Raw genomic sequence first — 25,215 nt, forward strand, 5'->3', positions numbered from 1 at the left:
GGAGCAGCACTGAGGCTGCTGTCCCAGAATCAATGCACTGATCAGCTTCAGGCGCTACCTGGAGCCCAGACATGGTTGGGGGCTCAGCCGCCCATGGGGACAGAGACTCACCCAGGGATCCCTGAGCGTCAGCCTCATCCCAGGAGAGCAGGTGTTCAAAGCAAGTCCTGCCCTGCTGATGGGACTCCAGTGACCCTCGCTGTCACTGGGTTTCCTGCTCATGGGGATTCTGTTTCGTCGATTGTGACGCTGATGAAGGCAGGGTGAGCACAGGTTGACAATGACTCCTGGGGAGACAGAGGAACCTGGAAAGTGTCAAGTCCAGGACACTATACACTAGCTCATGCTGGACCAAGCAGGAAAGAATATCCAATGGGAAGAAGACAGTGTCTTCAACAAATGGTGTGGAGTAAACTGAACAGCAACGTGCAGAAGAACGACTGCACCACTTTCTTACACCATAATCAAAAATGAACTCAAAATAGATGAAAGACCCACGGGTGAGACAGGGAACCGTCAAAATTCAAGAGAAGCGCGCAGACAGCAACCTTTGACCTCGGCCATAGCAAATTCTTACTGGAACTGAAGGACACAAGGGCAGGCCTCCCCTCGATGAGCCACTGGGCATGAAGTTTTTTTATTTATTATTTTTAAAAAACTTTCGTGTGTTTATTTACTTTTGAGACAGAGAGCACCAGAGCATCGGTGGGGGAGGGGCAGAGAGAGAGGGAGACACAGAACCTGAAGCAGCTTCCAGGCTCCGAGCTGTCAGCACAAAGCCCCATGCAGGGCTCGATCCCACGAACCGGGAGACCATGACCCGAACAGAAATAGACACTTAATGACTGAGCCACCCAGGCTCCCTGGGATGAAGATTATTTTGAGTTAAAAAGCAGTCAAGGTCCACACACACAGGAGAAGCTCTTCATGTCTCTTCAACTGAATAAAAATTCAGTGTGAGCACCTGCTCTGGGAAGCCAGCTGGCACCACAGACAACTGCACTAGGATATGGACATGGTGGGGGAGACCATGGTGGGGGGAGGGGCGGCCAGCAAGGCCTGTTTGGTCACAGTCCTCTGTGTCCCATCATTTCCCAGGGGCCCTGCACACATTGTTTTCCCAACATCTACTCTAGTCTTCTTCTTCTCTCTGTGATGTGCATTTCTTTGCATTGAATACTAGACCCCCTACCTCGTCCATGTAATTCAGAAAAATAGATCTCATTTTGCCTGCGTGTCTTTTGACTTTCTAGGTCTCTGTTGATTCCCATATGTTCACTATTAAATTTCTTGTGTGTCATTTCAACCTCCTCAAGGACAGGTCTCACCATAGACGACTCTCCCCTACAGGAGCCTCCACAGAAGCTTCTCAATAAAAGAGGCTCGGAGACAAGGTCTGCGGACCCAGGGGTTTTGGTCTCACTTCCTCGTTATCTGAGACACTGTGAGTAACCAAAGCTGCTTCCACTGCCATGTGCTATAGCACAGTAATAGTCAGCCTCGTCCTCAGGCTGCAGCCCAGAGATGAGCAGAAGCCCTGCATTGGCCGAGGCATCTTTGGACCCAGACACTCGACTGGGGACCCCGGGTCCCAGCTCATTGCTGGAGTCTGAGTAGTAGTACAGGAAATACCGAGGAGGGCTCCCTGGCTTCTGTTGGTACCAGTATATGTTTTTACTACCAACGCTCACGTCCCTGCTGAGGGTGCAGGTGAGTCTGGCTGTGGCTCCCAGAGATGCAGAGAGGGAGGCTGGCTGAGTCACGACAGGCTGGGACAGAGAACCTGCAAACACAGACACAGCAGAGGGAAGAGAAGGAACAGTGCACATGGGATTAAGGAGGTGAGCCCGAGGGATTTGACTCTGGCTTCAGGCCTACCCTGGGGCACAGGGTCCTGTCCCTACCTGTGCAGTGGCAGAGGAGCACGAGGAGAGCATGGGTCCAGGCCATGGTGACACAGCCCCTTCTTAGACCACAGAGCTGGGGCTGAGCTGCCCTGGGCCTGTCTTATCCTGGTCCGCAGAGCTCACAAGGAGGGGCTGCTTATGCAAATGGGACCCAACACTGTTTCTCCCTCCTGTGCACTTAGAGATCTGCAGCCCATTGACAGGAAGGCTATGTGATGCACTAGTTTTCCCCTGGGTGGGCCTGGAAGAAGCAGCTGTTGGGACCACACACAGGCCTAGGTTCAGGGACTCCTCCAGGAACAGAGAGCACACACCTGCCCTGTCCCCACTGGAACCAGGGGGCCCAGCCCTGGGGCTTTCTGTCATGGAGGGCTACTCAGCAGGGAGTCCCCATCCTGCAGAAAGCCTCAGACCTTGTCACCGTGCCCCCTGCTGGTGTCTGGGTGAACCTCTCCTTTCCCACTGAGGGTTTCCCTGGTGCCTGTGTTTTCACGACCTGAGAGTGACCCTCCAGGGAAAGAGAAAGGTCCTGCTGTACCATCAGGTATCGTCCATGCATGGGGGGTCCGTGAGAAGGAAACATGCAGTCATGACCCAGGAAAACCTGTGAACCACTATGGAGCTGAGGACAAGACACATGGAAGAGGGAATAGAAACCATCTGTCCCAATGGAACAGCTCAGACAATGCATGCTGACTCTGGGTGCCGGATGTGGACAGGAGCTCACCTAGGGGACACACACTCACACAGGAGAGACACGTAGAGTGGGCATGCCGGGTCCCTCCAGAGCAGGGGAGACAAGACAAGGCAAACCCTGATGAGGGTGCTGCAGGTGTGGGGACAGAGCAGGGCTGGGCATCCAGCAGGGACCACTGCAAGGCCATCTTGTGACCTCACCTCCGTGCTCTGGGAGACTTGCAATCCCATCTGTGCAAATCATTAGGAGCACCTGCTAGACACTGAGAGGATCTTCCAGCTAAGGAACAGCAGGGAGGGGGGGCATCAGCGCCCTCTGGTGGTCACGGGATGCACAGTGACCCAAGGCCTGGAGCTGGGGCCTGGGTCTCTGCCTCTCATCCCCCCTACTCACTGTTGCAGACTCTTCATGGTGGATTCTGACACTAACACATATACATGGACGTTTCATCCATGTGTTTTGTGGCCTGATAACTCATTTCTTTCTCCTCCATCCTATTGCATCTGTGGACATATTAGCTATTGTTTACCCATTTTAAAGGATGTGTTGGTCACTTTCGAGCCTTGGCAATCATAAATAAGACAGCAAGAAACATTTCGGTGCATATTCTCGTTTGCACACAAGAACCTCATTTAGAGGAATCCGTAGGACTGTTCTTTTTGCATTATATCATTATGGCTTTGTTTGCCGTGGAAGACACTGCCAAGGAATCTTCCCAAGTGATGGGGCTTTTCGCACTCCTACCAGCAGTGAATGAGAGTTACTGTTGCCCCACATCCTCGATAGTATTGGTGCTGGCACTGTATTGAACTGTAGCCATGGTCATGGGAGGCCTCTGGTACGTCCTTGTTCAATTTGTAATACCAGAATGACATATGAAGTTGGAAATCACTTTGCATGTGTAATAGTCATTTTGTCTATCTTCCTTGTTAAGGGATCTGTTCAGATCTGCTCATTGGGAAGGACCTGCCCAGCACCAGGGCATTCAGGAGCTCAGCAGAGCTCTATGTCAGGAAAAAGGGAGAAAGTGAGTGTGGAGTCTGACACAGGACTCGATCCCAACACCCTGGGATCATGACCTGAGCTGAAATCAAAGAGTTGGACGCTCAACCAACTGAGCCACCCAGGTGACCCTCAACAGTTTGTTTTTAAGTAACCTCTGTACCTAAAGTGGGGCTTGAACTCACAAACCCAAGGTCAAGAGTTGCATGCTCTAACCACTGAGACAGCCAGGCTCTCCTTCACTGAGGCATTTGTAACTCTGAACAAGCTAGTTTGCCTTCGAAAATATGAACACAGGGTGATTAAGGATCACTCTGAAGATATAACTGAAGGAAGGGATATGGCACTCTCAGATCATCTTATTCCCGGACAACACATAATCTTTTGGAAGATCTGACAACAAAAGTCACTCCCGGAACCTCTTGACAGGGGATGCCACCAGGTCTAGAGAGTGGAGGGAGATTTTCTCTCACTTCCCTATGGATCTAAAGCACTGTGTAAGCATTGGTACTATCTTGGCATATGTGACACTAAGAGTCACTTCCTTGCACACGAGATTCCAGAGATGTCAGAACAGATGCATTGGTCAAAACATCTTTGGATCCAGAAAACGACAGGGCACTGGGATCTCTGGTGTGGTATTTGACCCTGCCTTGAATCGCAGGAGATACCACAGAGGGTTCCATGGCTTCTACTGGCACCATTATGCATATTTCTTAAAACAACAATGATGTCACTACCCAGGGTGAAAATGAGTCTATTAGATTCTTCAGAGATGCGGACAAGGAGGGTGTCTGAGCCAGCACGGGCTGGCAGAAAGAACTTGCAAACACCCACACTCATGGGTGATGGGGCAGGGATGGAGGCGAAGCTGCTTGGAAGCTGATCCAAACGTGTGGACATAGGCTCAGAGGCTGCTTTGGATCACCGAGGACCATCCTTACCTGTGTGGTAAGAAGAGAACACAAGGAGAAGAGGTTACACCATGGTGGTCCCAGTCCTACTGAGAACCCATGGCTGGAGCTAGGCTGTCCCAGACATTTCTTATCTCCTTCAGTGGTCTCTGGGAGATGGGGTTATACTTAGGGTTGCATTTTCTTTCTTGATAGTATATTTGGGTGTTCAAATATAGTAACTTTTGAGAGGCTCAATTGATGATCTGCCCCCCATTTTTTGCTGTTGATTTTTGCTTATGATATCCTATGTGAAGAATCTCTTGCGAAACCCAAAAATCATGGGGATTTCCTTCTTGTTTTCCACTAAGATCTTTATAGTTTTAGCTCTAAAATTTAGATCTTTGATCCATTTTACATCCATTTTTGTTTATAGTATGTGGTAAGGGTCTAACTTCATTCTTTTGTCTGTGGATATCTAGTTGGCCCAGCACCATAGGTAGGAGAGACCTTTTTTTCACACTACATTCTTTGAGAACCCCTTTGAAAATCAATTCACCATAGATGAATGATTTCTTTCTGGCCTCTGAGATAAGTTTAATTTATCCCTCTGTCTATCCTTAGGCTGGTACCACATTCATCTTGACTATAGCTTTGTAAGTGAGTTTTGAAATCTAAAAAAAAAAAAATTTTTTTAATGTTTATATATTTTTGAGAGAGAGAGAGATGGACACAGAGTGTGAGCAGGGGAGGAGGGGAGAGACAGGGACACACAGATTCCGAAGCAGGCTCCAGGCTCCGAGCTTTCAGCACAGAGCCCAATGCAGGGCTTGCACTCACCAGTTGTGAGAACATGACCTGAACGGAAGTCGGACGCCCAAACAACTGAGCCGACCAGGTGTCCCAGTGAGTTTTGAAATCTAGAATTGTCAGCCCTGAAAATGTGTTCTTCTTCAGGATTTTTTGGATGTTCTGAGTCCCTGCAAATCCACAGAAATTTTAAGGTCATCTTTTCTTACAGTGCAAAATAGACATTTGGACATTTGATAGGGATTACATGTAATCTACCAATTGCTACGGAGAGTATGGCTTCCTAACAATTGTAGTTCTTTATTTGTTTTACAAGTTAGATAAGGTAAAATAATAAAACATTCCTGTTAAACATCTGTTTATCTACTTTTGTCTTAGTACAGAAAAACTATAAAGATAAATACAGGTCCATTAGTAAACACGGGTTGTTCTTTACTCAAATATTTTATTATGTTTCTGGAAATTGTGAAATGTAGTCATAAAGTTGCTATTCTAAAGAATACTACCATAGCAAATAGTTCACATTTACTTCCTATTTAATTTTCACCAGAAAACTAAGGTTTCTAGAGTTAGGAATTCTAATAAATATAATTTAGACGACTAAAAATAATAAGGAAAACAACTATGTGCTCCGGGAAAGTAAGACATGTGTTTTTTTGGGGGGAAAGCTATGAAGAATGGGAATACATTTTGTGTTGAAGGAAAAGAAAAATAATTTTGTCCTAACATGAGTCTGGTTATGCAAAGAATCCTTAGATCAAGATCTAAATGTATAAGAGAAAGCTGTAGTAGGATTTTGGAAAAGAAACCTGGAAAGGAATTTTAAGTGTGGTCAGTACTGGTTCAAATTTTTAAAATATTCAGTAAAGAAGTGGTGTTTCATATCAAAATACATGGATGAAAAGTTAAAATTGTGTTTTCTCTGGGTTAAAAGGTGAAAATTTTCTTGAACTATTGGTCTACTCTTATTAAAAACGGTAAACAAAAGGCTTATTCACTTTTAACCTTATCTGCCTAGAATACAAGCACTCTGTTTTGCCAAAATATTTCCTATGTTCATCAGAAATGTCATTCTTTGAAAACAAATTATTTATAACATTTCAGAAGTCCTACATGTTGCTTATAACTAGGTAACTTTACTTGCCTTTAAAATGTGTTTGTGTTGGGTGTCAGAGGAATAAACACATTTTCTTGTCAATTGCATCGTAATGAACTCTACTCACGTCTTTGGCCATGACCACTTTTACAGCTTCTCATGTACAGTGACCATGTTACTCCCATGTTCCTGCAATGTGTTTCATCCTCAAGGATATCCATGGAGAGGACTCCTGACAAACTTCGGGTTTTGATACCGTTAGGATAGTAACACAGAGGTATAAATTCCAAGAACAAATAGGAAAACTTGATTCAAATGGCACAAAACTTAATACCATGACACTGAATGTACAGAGAAGGATACATACAATTTTCGTGACATTTTCTTTAAAACATTGCTGCCTTTTAAAAACAGGTTTTTTTCCTTCAGATTCAAGACACTTCTTTTAAGCTCACTTACACATAATGACATGATGAAATCTACCTTTGTCAACCAATGAAGCCATTTAATTTTTTTCCCTACCTGATCCCTCCAGACCTCAGAAACTGTCAGTGACTCTCATATTTTTATGGCGATACATTTATTAGCACAAGTTTGATAAGATTCCATTTTTCTTGTAACAGACTACAATTGGAAACATTGGTCGTATTACCAAGAGGTTGACAAGAATGTCGTATTTGAAAGACATAAATAGATGCAGATACTCAATATCACCAGACAGCTTTACGGACCTAACCTTGACTTTATGGTTCCAATGCAGCTTCTTGGAAGTATCAGCCTGCCACCTGCTTACAGAGTTCCCAGCAACTCTTCCAGTGCGTCAAGCAGGACATTTTCTGGAAGGTGCAGGAAACTTGGGATATACTGGGACCCTGAGCACAGAGAAATTGCCCACTTCTGTAGGCGTTGCAGGCTAAGTCTGATGGCAGGTTTTTGGCACCAGTTTGGCTGGACTTTTGGCCTGCAGGGGCTGCTAAATGTTCACCGTAGAGCTTTCTTATAAAAGTTCCAGCAAAGCAGGTTTTCAACAGCTATTTTGCTGTAGTTAGGTAAATCATCATCACAGCAAGTTCTTTTTCAAACTACACTTATTTTGCAAACAAATGAATGTCCATTTGGCTGTAAGTTGGAGATACAGGGGGTGTTGTAGAGAAAAAAATTTTTTTCAATAAACACATGAGTAAATACTTGATTCAAATCCTGTTCATTATAACCTGGACTAGAAATTGATTTCTATAGCTTCCTACACTGTCTGACTACAAGTCTCAAATGTAATATTGTTTTCTCTTAATTTTTTTCAACATTTGTTTATTTTTGAGAGACAGAGAGAGACAAAGCTTGAGGAGGGGAGGGGCAGAGAGAGAGGGAGACACAGGACCCAAAGCAGGGCTCCAGGCTCTGAGCTGTCAGCACAGAGCCCGACGCGGGGCTTGAACCCACAAACGCTGAGATCATGACAGGGGCCAAATTCAGACACTTAACTGACTGAGCCACCAGGCGCCCCTCAAGCCTAACATTGTGAATTTTCTCCCAGCAGCTGAGCTGGACTAACACTGCCCTTTGCCAGGAGTCGTGCAAAGTAAATCTGAACAACTTGCTGTAACTTCAGAGAAAGTTGATGTACCTTCACAGCAGCTCACACAGAGGCAGCCTTCGTGTTCTTCCTCTCCTTCCCTTCCCCAGCCTCAGCCCCTGATTCCTTCCTGTCATGAGGCCCTTGACCTTCCCCATCCCTCCACCTCTCATCCGGAGCCCCAAACCTGACTATGGCTCAGTCCACAGCCCCTGCCAAGTCACACCTTCCTGCTCCCCTCCTGCTCCTTCCTTATCTGTGCACAACTGGGATGTCATTACGGGACATCAGATCTGGGGTTCACTGTCAAACTCTACAGTGCTCCAGCTCCAACCCCAAAAACCTCACCCCTCCTCAAGATCCTGGGACACAACCTTCCTTTACAACACGTTTAGGTTCTGTGTCCTCTCTCTTGTCCTAGACACCGTCAACTCCCTGAACATGGGGACCCTTCCTGTCACGTCCACATGGATCCCACATCCCTAGAGTCATTGTGGCACACACTAGGTGTTCAGGAAGTGCTATGGATGCACATTATCTGGGCAGCACTGTATCAACGCTCAGACACACCTGGACTCTTTGTTCCTGGCTCTGTCCTGACCCGTCACAGATCTGTCCCCAGGACAGCTGGCCCCTGATGCCCAGGAATTTCTCCTCGGTAGGACAATCTCCTACAATGTGTTCCTGCCGAGGACAGGCTTGGGGGCCTGAAGTTAATAGAATATGGATCATTTGCTAACCAAAGTTCCTTGAAATTGTTCTCACACTACAGTTTACACCAAACGAAGGAAGCAACTGACTTGGCCAAAGAGAGGAGGCTGTGAGAAGAGCCCCGTTGCTGGGGAAACAGCAGATTTTTGTCGCACTTCCCCAAAGCACTGAGCACTGTGTAAGCAGTGAGATTCTCGTCCCATGCTTAGTTCTAATAATCAGCCTCGTCGTCCGCCTGGAGCCCAGTGATGGTCAAGGAGCCAGAATTGCCAGACCCAGAGTCAGAAAACTGGTCTGGGACCCCCAAAAGACGAGGGTTCCCATAGATGATGGTGTTAGGGGTCATCCTTGGGAGCTGTTGGTACCAAAACACACAATAACCGGCCCCAATATTGGCTTGGCTTCCAGTGCAGGAAATGGTGAGCGTCTGGCCCAGGGACCCAGACACTGAAGATGGCTGAGTCAGCACAGACTGGGCCCAGGACCCTGGAAGAAGAAGAGACAGAGAGGATGAGGCTGGGGTCTAGAGACAAGAGGAGGAAGCAGGGCCCCTTCCCCTGTCTCTGCATCCAGTCACCTGTGCAGTGAGCAAGTACGATGAGGAAGAGAGAGACCCAGGCCATGGTGGAGGCCCGTTCCTCATGACTGCTCCTGCCCTCTGTGACCCCACAGCTGAGCAGACCTTCCCTAACCCCTCCTTCCCCTCTTCATCCTCTGAGAGAGGGAGGGCCCATCCATGCATGAGACCCCCAGCTCTCTGACCCTTCACAGGCCCCGGTTGGTCCCTCATCCTGAGGAGGTCAGGGGTGGGCAGGGCAGGGGCTGTGTGGGGCCAGGGGGTGGGGAGGTCCCAGATGGGAGCCCTGAGCAGAAGGCAAAGGCAGTGCCAGGTGGCACATCCCAAGAGTCAATAACCCTGACCCCTCAGAACCAGGCCCTGAGTGACCCCTAGTGTCCAGTCACAGACACACCATTGTGTGCCATAGTGACCAGAGCTCATCAGAGAGAGCTCCAGCCTCCCCACTGCTCCTTTGCTCATTCATGGGTCAAGACTGAGCTGGCATCTCTGGGACACACTCCTTTGAGATCATGATCAAGCTCAGAACAGTGACAGGTCTGCATGGACAGTTGTTCCCTTCTGTCCAGGAGGCTGGCCGTTCCTCTTATGGTACTCCTCCCTGGTTTCCGGAACTTCCCTTCCACACGTGTTCACACAGCCCTGAGGAGTTGGGGAGCACTCCTTTCCAGGTTGTGTAGAAGCTCTCGTTTGTCACTCGCTGTCACTGGGTTTCCTGCTCATGGGGATTCTGTTTCGTCGATTGTGACGCTGATGAAGGCTGGGTGAGCACAGGTTGACAATGACTCCTGGGGAGACAGAGGAACCTGGAAAGTGTCAAGTCCAGGACACTATACACTAGCTCATGCTGGACAAAGCAGGAAAGAATATCCAATGGGAAGAAGACAGTGTCTTCAACAAATGGTGTGGAGTAAACTGGACAGCAACGTGCAGAACAACGACTGCACCACTTTCTTACACCATAATCAAAAATAAACTCAACATGGGTGAAAGACCCACGGGTGAGACAGGGAACCGTCAAAATCCAAGAGAAGCACGCAGACAGCAACCTTTGACCTCGGCCATAGCAAATTCTTACTGGAACTGCAGGACACAAGGGCAGGCGTCCCCTCGATGAGCAACTCGGCATGAAGTTTTTTATTTATTATTTTTAAAAAACGTTCGTGTGTTTATTTACTTTTGAGACAGAGAGCACCAGAGCATCGGTGGGGGAGGGGCAGAGAGAGAGGGAGACACAGAACCTGAAGCAGCTTCCAGGCTCCGAGCTGTCAGCACAAAGCCCCATGCAGGGCTCGATCCCACGAACCGGGAGACCATGACCCGAATAGAAATAGACACTTAATGGCTGAGCCACCGAGGCTCCCTGGGATGAAGATTATTTTGAGTTAAAAAGCAGTCAAGGTCCACACACACAGGAGAAGCTCTTCATGTCTCTTCAACTGAATAAAAAATTCAGTGTGAGCACCTGCTCTGGGAAGCCAGCTGGCACCACAGACAACTGCACTAGGATATGGACATGGTGGGGGAGACCATGGTGGGGGGAGGGGCAGCCAGCAAGGCCTGTTTGGTCATAGTCCTCTGTGTCCCATCATTTCCCAGGGGCCCTGCACACATTGTTTTCCCAACATCTACTCTAGTCTTCTTCTTCTCTCTGTGATGTGCATTTCTTTGTATTGAATACTAGACCCCCTACCTCGTCCATGTAATTCAGAAAAATAATAGATCTCATTTTGCCTGCGTGTCTTTTGACTTTCTAGGTCTCTGTTGATTCCCATCTGTTCACTATTAAATTTCTTGTGTGTCATTTCAACCTCCTCAAGGACAGGTCTCACCATAGAGGACTCTCCCCTACAGGAGCCTCCACAGAAGCTTCTCAGTAAAAGAGGCTTGGACACAAGGTCTGTGGACCCAGGGGTTTTGGTCTCACTTCCTCGTTATCTGAGTCACTGTGAGTAACGGTAGCTGCTCCCACTGCCATAACCTGTAGCACAGTAATAGTCAGCCTCGTCCTCAGGCTGTGGCCCAGAGATGAGCAGAAGCCCTGCATTGGCCGAGGCATCTTTGGACCCGGAGAAGCGGCTGGGGACCCCAGGGCCCTGGTGCTTATTTGAATCTGAGTAGTAGTACAGGAGATACCGGGGAGGGCTCCCTGGCTTCTGCTGGAACCAATTTATGTAGTAGCCTCCAACACTGAACCCGCTGCTCAGGGTGCAGGTGAGTCTGGCTGTTGTTCCCGGAGATGCAGACAGGGAGGATGGCTGGGTCAGCACAGGCTGGGACAGGGAACCTGCAAACACAGACACTTGTCACTGATGGAACCAGAAATGCAAGGAAAATGTCCCAGGATGCTGAGCATGGCAATCGCGCTTTGAGATCCCCCTGTGTCCCTGAGGTAAGCCCCTACCTGTCCATTGAGACAGAAGCATGAGGACTAGAAGAGTCCAAGCCATGGTGACATAGACCCTAGTACCCACACTGGGCTGGGCTGCCCCGGGCCTCCTTTTCTCCTCCACCCTTGCCGCAGGAGGAGTTGTCCATGCAAATGAAGCCCATCTAGTGACTGCCCAGCCCCTCCCTGAGCCCTGGTGCTTCAGCCCAGCTGAAGGACACACCCTGGGGACGATGGAGGTTGGTTTCACCACTGGGGAGAACCCTGGGAGGAAGCACCTGCATGCACAACGCACAGGTCCCTGCTCTGGGGACCTTGCCACACCAGAAGGGACACACGTGCCGACTTCCCATCAGGGAGCGCAGAGCCCAGTCCCCAGACCCAGGCTCTGCACAGTTGTGAAGATACCACAGGGTACTCCCACAGCGCCCCCTCTTGGCTGACAGGCACATACTTCACTGTGTCCAACAGCCCTGAGAGCCCAGCTGGTTTCCTCAGCTCCTTTTGTTCATACATCCTTGAGCTGAATCATGGCCATCGTGATCCCATAGTACCGCCTGTGATGACTGCAGTATTTTGCACTCTCAGAAGGAGTCCTGGTCTCTGTGAGATGCAAACATTACCTCCCGTTAGTGGTAAGTTGTTGACATCTGGCAGAAGATACTGCAGACATCACATCCCTGCACTGGTGTGTGATGTAGCATCTGTAAACCTTGGGAATGTTTTGCAGCTCCTATGCATTGTAGCGATGGATGCCAACCAGTGTCCAATAAATTGGGTTTTGTTTTAATCTGCGATTTTTTAGCTCATTTATTGGTTAACTGATTTGGCAAGGAAAGGGAAAACAATGAATTTATCTTTGATGAAGTCCAATGTATCAGGTTTTTTATGGCTTGTGCTAATGGGGTCTTATCTAAACATGTTTATACAAACCCTAGAGCCTGAAGATTTTTTCCATTTTTATGTTTACAACTGTATACTTTACAATTATGTCAATAATCCTTTTAGTGAATTTTTTTTATGGAGTGAGAGTTTTTGGTGAGCTTCATTTCTCTCCATGGACATCCAGTGGTTCTGTGGACATTTGTTCAAAGGCCATCCTTCCTCCTCTGAAAGGCTTCTGCAAACTTGTCAATAAGGTTTTCTTATCCATAAGTATCCATAAGTATTTCTTATCCATGCTTTTGTGAGTTTGGTTCTGAGTTTTCTGTTCTGTTCCATTGGCCACTGTGTCTACCTTCCATCCACACCACTCTGTCTTGTGATAGGAATTGAATTACACTTCTCTACAAATTGGGAAGAATTGTCATCTCTACTATATTGACTCTTCTAATCCTTAAACACAACATATCCCTCCACGGTTTTGGATCCATTTTGATCACATTTCCCAGCATTGTCGAGATTTCAGCATCCATGTCCTGTACATGTTTTGTTAAATATTCACCCAAATACTTCATCATGGAGTGGTTTGAAGTGTTATTTTTACCTTGTTTTTCACAAGTTTATTGCTCGTATAGACGCAACTAAATGATCTTTCTACATTGATCTTGTGTTCTGCCACCTTCCCGAAATTGCTTATTACCCTTTCAATTCATATATTTACATACATATTCATAGCTCCCTTTGTATTTTTCCCCTATATCATCCTCTGGCCTGAAAATAGGGACAATTGCCTCTTGTTCTCCTTAGTCTGTATGCCTCTCATTGTTTGACTTGCCTTATGGTTTGGTCAGGCACATCCAGTCCTATGGCTAATAGCAGTGTTGAGACTGGACATGATGACCTTGGTTGCCACCCTGGGGGAAAAGCTTTCAGAACTTCACCTCAGTGTGTGTTAGCTGTGGTGTTTCATCATTTTCTTTATCAAGCTGAGGATGTGCTCCTCTATTTTCATTCTCTGAGAAATGTTGTCTTTCTCATTTATTCATTCATTCATTCATTCATTCTCATTCTTTGTCATGAATAGGTTTTGCATTGTGTGAAGTGCTTTTTCTGTATTGATTGATAAGACCAGGGTTTTTTTAAAAATAATTTTTAAAATTCAGTGTATTCATTTATTTATTTAGAGAGAGAATGATAGCTTGAGCTAGGGAGGGGGAGAGAGAAGAGGAGAGAAAGGATCTCAAGCAGGTTTCATGTTGTCAGCGTGGAGCCCCATGGAGCACTTGACCTCAGGAACCCTGAGATCATGACCTGAGCTGAAATCAAGAGTCCTATGCTTCACTGAGCCAAATTGGTGCCCCAGGGTTTTTCTTATTTAGCCTGTTAATATTAGAGATTACATTGACTGATTATTCAATATAAAACTGGCCTTGCATACCCACAATACACCCCATTTCATCGTTGTGTGTATTTCTTGTGATACATGTATATAACTGAATACTGGTTTTTTAATATTTTCTTTGAAATAGTTTTCTGCTTATTTGTGTGACATATTCCATTTTTTGTCTATTTTGTGCTAGGGTGCTATTGACACCAGCTACTGAATGACAATCTTAGAAAAAATGATTTCTGGGGCACCAGGGAAGCACAGCGTACTATTCATGATTTCTGCACACGTTGTGGTCTCACAGTTCATGGCATCGAGCCCATCCGAGGGTTCTGTGCTGATAGTGCAGAATCTGCTTGGGTTTCTCTCTCTCTTCCCCTCTTTCATTCTCTCTCTCTCTCTCTCTCTCTCAAAAACAAACTTAAAAAAAAAGAAAGAATTCTTACCTTAACCCAATTCAGCATATTGATCCACAAGCAAGGAATATCTATTCATTCATTCCAGTTTTCTTTAATTTCTCTTACGATGCTTTGTAGTTTTCCATATACAAGGCTTTCAATTTTTCCAAAATACATCCTTAAGAATTGCATAATTATATCACTATAAATGGAACTGCTTTTATTTTTATATATTGATGGTTTATTGCCTCTCTATAGACTACCATTTATCTCCTCATTCTGTTTTTGTAACCTGAGGGCCAGAATTGAAGCAATCAGACCCAAACCATCTGCGACTGAGCCCTAGAGCTGATTGGGAATCAACACCTTTTGTTCTCGGACATCTCCACTGAATATTTTTTTTATCTCTCAGCAACAAAGTTTGCCTTTGAAAAGATGAACACGGTGAGAATGGGTCATCAGTCTAAAAATATACCTGAGGGAAAGGATATGACAGTGTCACATCATCTGTCTCTGGGACAACGGAGGGTCTGTTGAAGATCTGAGCACAGAAGTCACCCCCTGAGCCACCTGAAGGGTAACGTCACCAGACCCAGAGAGTGAAGGGAGATTTCGTCTCACTTCCCAATGGGACTGATGCACTACATAAGCATTAGCACTATCCTGGCATATGAGACAGTAATAGTCAGCTTGTCCTCATGCTGGAGTCCAGAGATATCAGAAAACCTGAACTGGTCAAAGCATCTTTGGATCCGGAAAATGATAGGAGACCCAAGATCCCTGGAGTGCATCTGACTCTGATTTGGATCTCAGCAGAAACCAGGGATGGCTCTTTGCCTTCTGCCAGTGCCTCTATATATGGTGTCACTTCTCAGGGTGCAGATGTGGGTCAGCACCGGCTGGGAGAGGTTTGCTTCTTCCAAACACAGACACTCCTGTGTAATGGGGCAGGGATGGAGGTGAAACTGCTTGGGGGTCTGATCCAAAGGGGTTGACAGAGGGACAGGGGACTCCCCAGTTGTCCGAGAACTGGAAGGGAATGTGAGGGGTCTACATGCAGCTGTATGTTCTGTCCATTTTCCTCCCGAGGGATGGACCCTGGAGATAGGAAACTACAGCAAGATCACTTCTAGTTTCCTCTGAAATCCTAACGTGGAGATGGAGGTCAGACCTGAAGAGCCAGAGGGAGAGACTGAAGGTCTGAGGGACACGGGAAGAGATGGGAAAAGAGGAGGGAGGGTTTGGGGGGTGTTGGCAGGGAGAGTCTGCAGGATCTGGTCCAGATTCACATGTAGCTAGTTCAGACAGAGGGCACTTTGACTATGACTAGGGTTATTGTCCATATGTCACCTGTGGGTACATCAGTAGTAACACAAAGCCCTTTAAGGGTGACATGGTGACACCGATGTGGGGATGAATGTTTGCTGGGCGGCACGTTCAGGTGCAGACAGAGTATTTATTCCTGCGCATCTTCTCCAGACCCCGTGGGGACGTGCGGTTGGCCTCTGTTATGTCAACTGTCAGTGTCTTCCCGGGATGCCCAATTTGTTCTCACATTACATTCAAACATGAGCATTTCTATTTTCCCTGTTCAAGGAAAGATCTTTCTGCAGAAGAATCCCATCTGCATGTGTCTCCAGGTAAGTTTCATACTGAAAAGATGCTGGGAATCATGATCTTTGTGCACAGGTATTTTCTCTCGCTTGCTCGCTATCTGAGATGCTGTGAGCAATGAAAGCCGCTGCCACTGCCATGAGCTGTAGCACAGTAATAGCCTCGTCCCCAGGCTGCGACCCAGAGAGGAGCAGAAGCCCTGCCTTGGCCGAGGCATCTTTGGATCCAGCGAAGAGGCTGGGCACCCTGGAGTCTTCTCCATTCTGAGTCTCCCCCTTAAAATTTCTTGCAGGATTTGTTTAGTGGTCACAAATTCCTTTAGCTTCTGTTTCCCTGTTAACTCTTTATCTCTCCTTACATTCTGAATGACAGCCTTCCTGGAGGAAAGATTGTTGGCTACATATTTTTCCCATTCAGCCCATTGAGTATATCCTGACACTCCTTTCTGGCCTTCCAAATTTCTGTGGACAGATCTGCTGCGACCTTGATCTGTCTTCCCTTAGAGGTTAAGGACCTTTTCCCCCATGCTGCTTTCATGACTCTTAGTTTTTCTGTGTATTTTGTGAATTTAGCTATGATATGCCTCGGTAATGGTCATTATTGTTGAATCTAATTTGTGCTCTCTGTCCTTTTGGATTTTGATGTCTGTACCTTCCCTAGATTAGGGAACTTTTCAGCTATAATTTGCTCACATATATGTTCTCCCCCTTTTTGTCTCTCTTCATCTTCTGGGACGCCCATGATATGAACGTATTCCTCTTAGTAAGTCCCTGAGTTCTCTAAATCCTGTATTGTGATCTTTTGCCTTTGTTTTTCTCTTTTTTTCGGCATTATTATTTTCCAGAATTTTATCTTCCATAACACTGATTGTGCTCTGTTTCATCCATCCTCACTGTCATGGCATCCATTCAAGATTGCAAATCAGTTATAGCATTTACAACTTGGGCTTGACTAGATTTTAGTTCTTTTGTCTCTGCATAAAGGGATTCTCAGGGGTCTACTATGTTTTTTTCAGTCTCAGCTAGTATTCTTATAATCACGGTTTTAAATTCTAATTTAGACATCTTACTTATATCTGTGTTGATTATATCCCTGCACATCATTTCTCCTTTTACATTCTTTTGCGGTGAATTTCTCCATCTTGTCACTTTGGGGAAAAAATAATAATAAATTAAAATTAAAAATTAAAATTAAACAAATTTTTAAAAATAAGCAAAGAAAGGAAGCTAGATGCTAGATGTGTCTTGGTCTGCTTGAGGAGACATCTTTGATGGAAAAGATAAAAAAGAGAAAAGAAAAACAGTTTACAAATTTACAATATTTTTTAAAAAATAAAATTATACAAAATGACGAAATAAAACAGAGTAAAAAGTTTTGCTCTTTTTTTATCCAAGAAAGAAAAGAAATAAAAACAACAACAAAAACTGGAGCAAACAAAAGAACAAACGAACAAGCAAACAAAATGAAGTTGAAAGAAGCTAGATCCAGTTTCTCCTAGAACTGAAACTTTGTAGCACAATATGGTCCCCAGATTCAGCCCATGGAAGGGGTTTGCCTTGTTCTGGGGGATGTGCCCAGAGGTTGCAGATGGATAGGGCTCTGTGTAATGGCTCCATTCTCCATTTGGTGGTGCTGCTTCGCTCACTGGGGTGGGTAAGTGTGGGTCTGCTACAGGCTAAAATGGCTGCATCCTGCTCTCTAGTCTCCTGAGCAGAAAAATTTCACACCCTCTTGGATGCGCACCCTGTCACCTCTCCTTTGTCTCAGGCTTCTGTCCATTCCCCACCTTTACACTGTCTGTGTTTATTTATTTATTTTGAGAGAGAGAGACAGAGTGTGAGCGGGGGAAGGGCAGAGAGAGAGATGGAGACACAGAATTGGAAGCAGGTGCCAGGCTCTCAGCTGTCAGTACAGAGCCCGATATGGGGTCGAACCCATGAACCATGAGATCATCACCTGAGCCAACATGGGAATGCTTAACCAACTGAGCCATCTAGTTCCCCAGAGCTTAGGTGTTCAAAGCATTTAGAGCACTCAGCACTTCAAGAAGACACATGTGTTAGTATAAATTGGTTGCAGAATAAATTAGATTGATACTAGGTAATCTGTCAATCTGAGGAAAACTTCCACGAAAGAAGGTATACTGTAAAGCACCCCTCAATTCCCAACCCCATGCCACATCCCTCCTCGGGATTAGTGTGGCTGCAAGAAACCAAGGCCTAGCCAGAATAAACAAATAATAATAATAATTATTATTATTATTATAAACAGATGTGGATTTCTCTTTCATCTTGTATGACCTCATATCTTGGCTTTATGACTAGTGAGCATACTCTGCCTGGTGTTCACAATCTGGAAAATGTACCTGTTTGAGTGCAACTTTTTGGCCAACCAAACAGACTGGAGAACATTCTCCCTCTGTCCGTCTATGCCTCTGTCTCTCTCTTGGTCCAGATGGGCCTGCTGTTGGGGGAGTTAGTCATGAGAGTTTCCAGACCCTAGGAAACATGTGTCACCTCAACCTTCAAGTTTGTTTGTGCTGGAAAGTCTATTCCAGGAGCACCAGCCCAGTGTCCCAGTTCAGTGGGCCTGTGGCACCGTTGTGTCATAATTACCCGTGAGAATGGGGATGTCATTTTCACTACAGCCTCCTTACCACCTGTGCAACAAAGGTTTTTGCTTTCTTAGACTAATTTAGGAGTAAACTTTGGATTGTTGGGCAACCCAATGAGGTGTAGGCCAGCAGCATGGGTGGTGAAAGAATTCACCCAAGCAGAGCAAAGGAGATAGAAGTTGAGGGAATACACTGTAAGGGAGCAGCAGGCAGGACAGCAAAGCAGAGATGGTCTCCCAGAAGGCAGTGGTGGGGGCTGTGCTCAAGAGGGGAAGGTAAGGAGGTGTGAAATTTGTGGAGTTTTTTTTCCTTTTTTGGTACCTGTGTCTGGGTAGGAGTCAGCTAGGGCTTCTAGATATTTTGAGGTGACTTGTCTAACGGGCCTGTTTGCATCCAGCCCACTCGTCACTGTGGGACCTTCTACCATACTCAGGTGACCATTGCTCAAGCCTGTCGCCTAAAACTGGCCTCTATGTTCCCACTTGCTAGATCATCAATGACAAATCCTTGCCATTTGGGCAGAGATCTCATCTTCAGTAGCGGCTCATGTTGAACAGTGAGGGTGTGCTGTCCATACATAAACTTGTCTGTCCGTCTGGGGTTCTGTGCAGTTATAGACCAGAGCATGGCATTATTCTAACATGCTGACAGGTGATTTGAGTGAAATGCCTTGGTGGTCCGGTCCATGGGATTTAGGAGGAGGGGATCCTCTGGTGCCCCGGGCTGGAATCCTTGTTGAGCCATCATTCATATATGAAATTGTTGCATTCTGGGAGACACAAAGTTAAAAAGTGGGTTGAACTGGGCGGGGGGTAGGGGCAACAATTAGGCATATGCGTATTGAAGCCATAGGTCCTAAGAGAGAATGAAGACAGCGTAGCCATGACCAGGTTTCTTTCCAGGAAAACCATCCTTATGTTGCCCAGTCCCAGGGGGAGGAAGGTCGTTCAATCAAACCGTAGACTTTTTTTTATGTTCCCTGATTAACCCTTTAGCAGGACACAGATACCCTCTGGGCTTCAGCTAGGACATCTAAACTCAGTCATTTCTGCAAACCGAATGTGACTAAAACCTCCAACTGGGTTTGTAGAATCATAAAGGCTCTACCTATTGTAGACCCTGGGGCATGTGTACTGGGCTCTATTCCCTCCCTTGTGTGCACTCCTAGGATGCCTGTGCTGTCTCAGGCAATAACACTGTGTCACTCCTTCCTCCTCAAAGACAGGTGTTCCCACACTGGAGTGTCCCATACACAAGCCTCCACTGAAGCTTCTCAATAAAAGAGATGCAGGGGTTTTTGTCTCACTTCCTCGTTATCTGAATCACTGTGAGTAACGATAGCTGCCCCCACTGCCATGATATATACCACAGTAATAGTCAGTCTCGTCCTCAGGTTGCAGCCCAGAGATGAGCAGAAACCCCGCATTGGCCGAGGCATCTTTGGATCCGGAGAAGCGGCTGGGGACCCCAGGTCCCAACTGTGTACTGGAGTCTGAGTAGTAGTACAGGAGATACCGGGGAGGGCTCCCTGGATTCTGTTGGTACCAGTATATGTTATAGCCTCCAACATTGATGTCCCTGCTCAGGGTGCAGGTGAGTCTGGCTGTGGCTCCCAGAGATGCAGAGAGGGAGGCTGGCTGAGTCACGACAGGCTGGGACAGGGAACCTGCAAACACAGACACAGCAGAGGGAAGACAAGGGACAGGGGACATGAGATTAGGGAGCTGAGCCACAGGGATTTGACTCTGGCTGCGGGCCCACCCTGGTGCCCTGCATCCCGTCCCTACCTGTGCAGTGACAGAGGAGCACAAGGAGGATGGGGATCCAGGCCATGGTGACACACCCCCTTCCTAGGCCCGAGATAGGGCTTGTCTGCCCCAGGTCTCTCTTATCCCCTGTGCACAGGCCTCAGAGAGGAGGGGCTGCTCATGCAAATGGGACCCACACCTGCCTCTTCTCCATGTGCACACACAGGGTCTGTGGCCCTTGGACACGGAGACTTCCTAATGCACTGCGTTCCCCCTGGGTGGGCCTGGAGGTAGCAGCTGTGGGGACCACACACAGGCCAAAGTCCAGGGGATTCCACCAGGCCCTGACGGGACACACCTGCCCTGTCCCCACAGGAAACACGGGGGCCCAGACCTGGGGCCTCCTGTCAGTGCAGGACTGCCAGCTGGATCCCCCTTCCTGCAGAAACCCTTAGACATGATCTCACAGCAGCCCCTGCTGCTCTCCGGGCAAAAGTCTCATTCTTTCCACTTTCTCGTTCTTTCCCACTGCTCCCAATGCTCTCCTTTACCTGCGTCCCTGATGTTTGTGCTTCCACCACGTGAGACAGACCCTTCAGAGAATGATGGAGGTGCAATCCTGGTGTTCTCTCCCTGAACCGGGTTTTTCCTTGGGCGGGGCTATAGTGGGAAGAACAGGAGCAATCTTGACCCAGGACAGTCTAGGAATCCCGGTGGAGCTGATGACAAGATGCAGGGAACAGAGAGCAGGGGATCTGCCCCCACAGGGGGCTCCTAGGGGGCAGGCTGACTCTGGGTGATGAGTGAACAGGAACTTGGTGAGCGGTCACAAACCTTCACAGAGAAGGACACAGATTATGGAAAATTTTGCCTTTCTGGAGCATGGCAGAAAGGACTCCACAAACTCTGATGAGGCTGCTGAGGGTATGGGGACAGAGCAGGACCCAGGAGTCCAGTAGGACCACTGCGGGGCCATCCTGCAACCTCCCATCCCTGTGTTGGGAGTCTTTTCATTCCAGCTGGGCTTCTCCTGGTCAGTGCTGCTCATTAGAGATTTAGTTCTGCAGGAAGTTCTAAGACAGATTTTGGGGCAAAGAGAATTAGAAGGCAACCCTGGGGGATGGTTGGGGGAAGATGACAGCAGAGAAAACAGGAAGGGTGAAAGGGGTTGTGTCCCCAAGTGGGACAGAGGGAGGTAACTGAATGGACCGCAGGCTGTGGGAGAGGGAGTGATGGTCCAGAGAGTTAGGTGGCTAGAGGGTGATGCCCACAGAGACAGGAATGCCCTGACTGACACAGGGGAAGTCAGGTGGGAGAGCAGATGGAGGGCAGGTGGTGGGTCTGTTGTCCCCGTGTCAAACTGAGACCACGGTGTGACATGTTGAGAGGCGTGGAAACATCACAGACAACCAGGGCTTTAGGGACGCCTTCTGTCCCCCATAGGAAGGATGTGGGTGTTACAGTATTTGCCTGACTGATGGCTTGGCCTGCATAACTTATTCAGTTGGTCTCCATCAGCAGATTAGTGAATGACAATATGGCTTTTAATGTCATTTGAATAAGCATCTCACAGGGAGCATGTTGCTGAGGTTGCTGGCTCTGACCATTTGTTGATATATTTAGGTGCTGAACCCCCTCCCCTTCATTATATGTGCAGGTGCGGAAAGGAAGCCCAGTCTTGGGGGTCACACTGGTGAGATGGACACACACTGGGAGAGATGGGATGGGCACATCGGGATGAACCACTGCACAGCAGAATCAGGCTAGGGAGCCTCCCTTCCCATGGTGGTGTTGACCATCCTCCCCCTCGCTTGCTTCCCTGCTGCTCAGGGCTGAGACATTCTGAGCCCTGGTTGCACATCTCCATAGATTGAGATCACTGTGGAATGCCACTACCCGGAGACAGCATACAGTGCTAATCTGCCTCATCCTCAAGCTGGCCCCTGTGATGGTGAGGACGGCTTTGTTCCTGGAGATGGACCTGGAGAAGTGATCAAGGACCCGAGACCGGTGATTGTTTATGGTAGATAAGGGGGTGGGCACCCCTGCCTGGAGTCTGTTGGTACCAGCCAGGGAAGTTACTGATAATTACTGACCCAGAGCTAAAGTCACACGTGAGTGTCACCATGCCTCCTGCAGACACTGACTGTGATAGCTCTTGGATAACCACAGTATGAGAATTGGTTCCTAAAACCAAAAGGAGGCACATGTGTTATTATGAGAGGCAAGGGTCACCCTGAAACCTTGATTTTATGTGCCCTCCAAGAAAGCAGAGTCTCTCCCCCTGACCTGAGCCATAAGCAAGGAACCTGAGAAGAAGCACCATCCAGGCCATGGTGGGGATCCTCACAGGTCTTGCCTCTTCAGGTGCTTGGGTTGGATTGGGGTCTCCTCTGGGTCTTTTCATGCCTGCAGACCTATGAGGAGGAGAGGTGCTTCATGCAAATTAACTTCCTCTCTTTTACTGCCCCTTGGTCACCCTGATGTCCCCTGGGGGAGACCTTGAAAGAAGCATATATTGGGACTACACAGACTCAATGACTGCAGGGAGCCTGGGACACTGAGTGACAGGGTGACATCTTGCTCCGAGTCATCTCCTCCATGTCCCTGGTGGCCTCAGTCCCAAGTTTCTTCCCTGGAAAGGCAGACTGAGGGCATGCATCTGCTTCTCACATCCTGGCCATGCTTCTAGTTCATTCCACATGTACCCCATCCCTGGGAATATTTTCTGCCCTCCCCAATGAAATGGCCTCTTGTCTCTTTGGAGAAACTTAGTGGTCAGTCCTCCCGGAGTGAGCCCACTGGGAATTTCAAAGCCCGCGCTGGGTATGAACAAACAGGGTCTCTTCTGACTCAGTCCTAGTCCCTGTCTCCTGATAGCCACGAGGCAGAAGACCAGAGGTGGGGGAGTCTACACCAGTGGCACCCCAGGCTGTGGAAGTCACCCTCATTTGCTCTTGGAAGCCATCTATTATCTGAAGTAGCAACAATGTAACTGCTGGTTTTGAGGGGAAGGTAATCATATCACCATTAAATTATGAGATTTCTCCAAACATCAGGGAAAAAAAGAATCTGAACGAAAATGGCACTGTGTGAAAACATTGTGTGACCATCCCGAGGCATTATAAAATACCCTTGCCTTGTGAAGTCGCTATGCAGCAGAAAGAACTAGAAGGGTGGCCAGGGAAATGGAAAAACATACAATTTCTGGAGTAATAGGTGAAAGAAAAGCCAGAAAATTGGACTTCATCCCACTGTGGAATTGCTTTCTTTTTCATCAACTGTGTTCAGAGACTTAACTCACATCAGACGTAAAGATTTATAGTAAATTCGGGCCCCTGGGTGTCTCAGTCCGTTAACCATCTGACATTCAATTTCAGCTCAGGTCGTGATCGCACAGTTCCTGAGTTCAAGCCCTGCATCGGACTTTCTGCTATCAATGCCAAGCCTGCTTCTGTTCCTCTGTTTCCCTCTCTCTCTGCACCCCCTCAAAAATAAATAAATGTCGGGGTGCCTGGGTGGCTCAGTCGGTTAAGCGTCCGACTTCAGCTCAGGTCAGGATCTCACGGTCCGTGAGTTGGAGCCCCGCGTCGGGCTCTGGGATGATGGCTCAGAGACTGGACCCTGCTTCCGATTCTGTGTCTCCCTCTTTCTCTGCCCCTCCCCCATTCATGCTCTGTCTCTCTCTGTCTTAAAAATAAATAAACGTTAAAAAAAAATTTAAAATAAATAAATAAATAAATGTCAAAAAAGATTCATATTAAATCCAATTCTGTTAGCCAAAATTATTCTTGAGACAGTGGTTAATGTGTAATTATATGCATCAGATTTCAAGATGAAGAAGAAGACCTAAAATTTAAGAGAAAAGATATCAATTCACATCCATCACTACAAAATACTGAAGCACATGAGAAGTCACAGAATACTCTGAATCTTATCTGTGACTGTTGCAGATAATGGAAGCTGTGTGTATTATGTATTTCATCCAGAATTCCTATATCCAGTGTTTTCCACAACAAAAGTAACCTTAAAATGTCCATACTACCCAAAACAATGTATACATCCAAGGCTTCCTATGAAAATTCCTATGATTTTTTCACAGAAATAGAAAAAATGTCCTGACTTTTGTATAGAGGCAGAAAAAGACCTAAAATTGCCCAAGCTTTCTTGAGAAAGAAGAATAAATCTGGAGGCACCATACTTCCTGCTTAAATTCATAACAAAGTTCTAGGAATACAAACAGTATGAAACTGGCCTAGAAAGCCACACATCGGTAGATGCCACAGAATACAAAGACCAGAAGGTAATCCAAGTTCCTCTTGACCACCAGGGAGCAAGTACACTGAAAACAGGGCCTTTGCAAAGTTCCTAGAGGAGAAGTGACACGGAGTTTGGAGGGGATTCAGATAGGCATATGCATGAATCATACAGCAGGTGACCCAATCGAGATCCTAAGGTTCTCACTGGTGTTCCTGACACACTCTGAGAGAGAAAGCTGGTATTCTTGGACACCTTGCAATGGGACACATTGGTACGCATGCCACGGTGGTCAGCATGCATCCACATGGTCAATCCGGGGTAAGAAGCCCAGCCTAAAGACTCTCTCAGCCGCGTCAGGCCACATCTGCCAAGAGCCCCATGGGAGCTGCCCTCTGCCCTCTGCTGCTTCCTGCATTGGCATGGGTTCCTGGGACCTGGCTCCTCTGCCATTCCAGATTACCCATTCCCCTGTTGGGTGCTTGGGATGATGAAAAAGCTCTGGAAATGGATAGTTGTGGTGGTTACAAAACATTGTGAGTATACTCAGTATCTCTGAATTGCACAATACAGAGTGATTAAAATAATAAATCTTGTGTTTATTCTCATCACTATAAATTATCAGTTCAAAATCAAATTATATGTAAGAAGCTGTACTTA

The 25,215-nt window shown here is 47.0% G+C and overlaps 1 long non-coding RNA gene and 1 gene segment (V, D, J or C); both read right to left on the minus strand.

The window, feature by feature from the left end:
* Positions 1 to 25,215, minus strand: part of LOC109496970 — a 927,213-nt gene that overhangs the window by 802,054 nt on the left and 99,944 nt on the right.
* Positions 4,350 to 5,539, minus strand: LOC123381277. The gene is made up of 2 exons (XR_006588106.1): positions 5,340 to 5,539; positions 4,350 to 4,550 (listed from the first exon to the last, which is right to left on the minus strand). It is a non-coding gene; the product is annotated as an uncharacterized LOC123381277 (long non-coding RNA).

This window comes from Felis catus, chromosome D3, assembly GCF_018350175.1.
Source record: "Felis catus isolate Fca126 chromosome D3, F.catus_Fca126_mat1.0, whole genome shotgun sequence".
Taxonomy (NCBI): Eukaryota; Metazoa; Chordata; class Mammalia; order Carnivora; family Felidae; genus Felis; species Felis catus.